This window comes from Cupressus sempervirens, chromosome 1 (genome assembly GCF_028749045.1).
Source record: "Cupressus sempervirens isolate cs-2001-9-10 chromosome 1, ASM2874904v1, whole genome shotgun sequence".
NCBI classification, from domain to species: domain Eukaryota; kingdom Viridiplantae; phylum Streptophyta; class Pinopsida; order Cupressales; family Cupressaceae; genus Cupressus; species Cupressus sempervirens.
In genome coordinates, this window is record NC_143118.1 from 610281436 (window position 1) to 610285730 (window position 4295).

The window sequence follows — 4295 nt, forward strand, 5'->3', positions numbered from 1 at the left end:
CATTGCGGTGATCTGGAGAGCGATGCTAAGGGCGGGAGCTTGTGTCTAGAATTTGGGATGTTTGTGCGAGCGAGCAGGGGAGCTTCTCTTATCGGAACCTCTCCGTGGCCTTTGAATATATAGACCCAGTGCCGACGATATCGATGGATGCGAGCCCTTGGATTCCAAATTTGTCCACAGCTGACATTGGTTTTTGTGAGAGATGGGCACGAAAGCACATCCCGATTGCTACGCGGGAGCTCCCTAAGGTCGCCTCTGTGCCAACTCGATCGGCACAACATTGGGAATGGTTCGACAGCGGTTGACGTTCCAATGTGTCATCGGGGGATGTCTTGGAAAGTGGTCTTTCTTTCAAGGGCGAGCTCGCGTCTAGACCTTGGATTGTGCGTCGCGTCACAAGTGAATGGGGAGATCTCTCTGTGAACGGCGGCATGGTGATTGCAAGAGAAAATTGACTTTAGTCGGAGCCATTGGCCTCGGGCCATTGTGACGGCCTCGCAATTTCTCTTTAATTGCAACCTATGTTTGCGCAGTAGCAGAGTTTGCATGTAAGATGGGCCTTGTTGTCGAGAGTTCCAGGAGATGACCTCCGGAACTTTTGGATTGGGGGCCCCTTCAAGGTGAAATTCATCCAGTTGATCGGATGAGCTCGATGACCATTTCAGTCCCTCGGCTCCATGAACTCACATCTCCTAACCGATGACAATCTTTTGCTCCTCTGCCGACCCCATAAAAAATTGGGTCGTGAATGGCTGTTTGGTAGGAATTTTAAAGGATTTGGATTTTTAAGGCGGATGTCGGTGTGTTCGCTAATTTCTAATGCAGAGCGAGCCTCGCACTAATAGCTTATATAGGAGAGGTGGTTGCCGCGAGCCTCTCCCGTGCCCCTCTCATTGATTCAATGCCGGTGTCAAGGCGGATGGATATGTCGGATTTTGAAACGGTGGACGCCGACGTTGAATCAATTAGAGGGGCATGGAGCCCACCCCGGATGTGCTATTCCTCGACTCTCCTTTAGATCATGTTTTCTTCTCACTCAGCTGGCGCAATTTCGGAAAAGGGTTTGGCAGCGGTTGCCATCCCTCACCGCGTCTACTCGGTGATTTTAAAACTCGATCTAAAACGGGAGCCCTCGTCTAGCACCTCCGTCCGGTGTTGCTCGGGTATTGCATAAATTTATGCCATCGGCGCGAATCCCCCAACGAAAGCCTACGCTTGGACCCTCTCTTAGATCACCTTCTTCGATCACTCGACCGACGCAACTACGGAAGAGACTTGGCAGCGGTTGCCATTCTACAGCGCGTCTGTTCAGCGATTTCGAAGTTGATCTCATGGCGAGCCCTTGTCTCTAGGCATGAGGTGGGTGCTTGGCGCTCTAGCAAAATTTTTTTGCGTGCCTATCGCGGCTACAAGGGGAGAGGTGGTTGCCGCGAGCCTCTCCCGTGCCCCCCTCATTGATTCAACGCCGCTGTCAGGGCGGATGGATATGTCGGATTTTGAAACGGTGGACGGCGACGTTGAATCAATTAGAGGGGCATGAAGCCCACCCTCGAGGGTGCTATTCCTGGACTCTCCTTTAGATCATGTTTTCTTGTCACTCAGCTGGCGCAATTTCGGAAAAAGGTTTGGCAGCGGTTGCCAGCCCTCACCGCGTCTACTCGGTGATTTTAAAACTCGATCTAAAACGGGAGCCCTCGTCTAGCACCTCCGTCCGGTGTTGCTCGGGTATTGCATAAATTTATGCCATCGGCGCGACTCCCCCAACGAATGCCTACGCTTGGACCCTCTCTTAGATCACCTTCTTCGATCACTCGACCGACGCAACTACGGAAGAGACTTGGCAGCGGTTGCCATTCTACAGCGCGTCTGTTCAGCGATTTCGAAGTTGATCTAATGGCGAGCCCTTGTCTCTAGGCATGAGGTGGGTGCTTGGCGCTCTAGCAAAATTTTTTGCGTGCCTATCGCGGCTACAACGGGAGAGGTGGTTGCCGCGAGCCTCTCCCGTGCCCCCCTCATTGATTCAACGCCGCTGTCAGGGCGGATGGATATGTCGGATTTTGAAACGGTGGACGGCGACGTTGAATCAATTAGAGGGGCATGAAGCCCACCCTCGAGGGTGCTATTCCTGGGCTCTCCTTTAGATCATGTTTTCTTGTCACTCAGCTGGCGCAATTTCGGAAAAAGGTTTGGCAGCGGCTGCCAGCCCTCACCGCGTCTACTCGGTGATTTTAAAACTCGATCTAAAACGGGAGCCCTCGTCTAGCACCTCCGTCCGGTGTTGCTCGGGTATTGCATAAATTTATGCCATCGGCGCGAATCCCCCAACGAATGCCTACGCTTGGACCCTCTCTTAGATCACCTTCTTCGATCACTCGACCGACGCAACTACGGAAGAGACTTGGCAGCGGTTGCCATTCTACAGCGCGTCTGTTCAGCGATTTCGAAGTTTTGATCTAATGGCGAGCCCTTGTCTCTAGGCATGAGGTGGGTGCTTGGCGCTCGAGCAAAATTTTTTGCGTGCCTATCGCGGCTACGATGGGAGAGGTGGTTGCCGCGAGCCTCTCCCGTGCCCTCCTCATTGATTCAACGCCGCTGTCAGGGCGGATGGAAATGTCGGATTTTGAAACGGTGGACGGCGACGCTGAATCAATTAGAGGGGCATGAAGCCCACCCTCGAGGGTGCTATTCCTGGACTCTCCTTTAGATCATGTATTCTTGTCACTCAGCTGGCGCAATTTCGGAAAAAGGTTTGGCAGCGGTTGCCAGCCCCTCACCGCGTCTACTTGGTGATTTTAAAACTCGATCTAAAACGGGAGCCCTCGTCTTGCACCTCCATCCGGTGTTGCTCGGGTATTGCACAAATTTTTGCCATCGGCGCGAATCCCCCAACGAATGCCTACACGCTTGGACCCTCTCTTAGATCACCTTCTTCGATCACTCGACCGACGCAATTACGGAAGAGACTTGGCAGCGGTTGCCATTCTACACCGCGTCCGTTATGCGATTTCGAAGTTGATCTAATGGCGAGCCCTTGTCTATAGCAATGAGGTGGGTACTTGGCGCTCTAGCAAAATTTTTTGCGAGCCTATCGCGGCTACAATGGGAGAGGTGGTTGCCGCGAGCCTCTCCCGTGCCCAGCTCATTGATTCAACGCCGCTGTCGGGGCGGATGGATATGTCGGATTTTGAAACGGTGGACGCCGACGTTGAATCAATTAGAAGGGCATGAAGCCCACCTTCGAGGGTGGTGCTATTCCTGGACTCTCCTTTACATCATGTTTTCTTGTCACTCAGCTGGCGCAATTTCGGAAAAAGGTTTGGCAGCGGTTGCCAGCCCTCACTGCGTCTTCTTGGTGATTTTAAAACTCGATCTAAAACGGGAGCCCTCGTCTAGCGGCTCTGTGCCAACTCGATCGGCACAACATTGGGAAATGGTTCGACAGCGGTTGTCGTTCCAATGTGTCATCGGGGGATGCCTTGGAAAGTGGCCTTTCAAGGGCGAGCTCGCGTCTAGCCCTTGGATTGTGCGTCGCGTCACAAGTGAATGGGGGAGATCTCTCTGTGAACGGCGGCATGGTGATTGCAAGAGAAAATTGACTTAGTCGGAGCATTGGCCTCGGGCCATTGTGACGGCCTTGCAATTTCTCTTTAATTGCAACCTATGTTTGCGCAGTAGCAGAGTTTGCATGTAAGATGGGCCTTGTTCTCGAGAGTTCCAGGAGATGACCTCCGGAACTTTTGGATTGGGCCCCTTCAAGGTGAAATTCATCCAGCTGATCGGATGAAGCTCGATGTGCTTGTATCTATTCCGAGACGGTAATGATGGTCATTAATCTGTGGCAGTGAGTATTATCCCATTCGGTAATCGCAATGGCGGAGCTGGTGGGAAGTACTTGTCGCTTTGTTTTGATGGATATACCCTATATGTAGGTGTCTGCACGGCTTGCAACACACTGCACATTTGGTGTTCGATTCTAAGATGCGCTTGTTGCTGAGTGTGTATGGAGTTGTATCTTTTAGCCAAGGGCTCCGTCTCATTGGCACGTTCTATCATCGCATTTTTATCCTGCCCGGACGGCAAGAAGGAAAGAGGTGGTTTGGTTGCACGGGTGCATTGCTCGACGTCCCTAATTTCATCAAGGGTCCACCCTCCACCCTAAGTTTTTGCCGATCGGTAGAGCCTTGGGATTGAGAGGGGGGCCGGCGAAAGGTTTGGTTGCCGCATAATTTATTCGCTAGTGCGTTCTCGGTGCGTGCTCGCCTCTTCACTGTCTCATCCTACAGAAGTGCATGGCA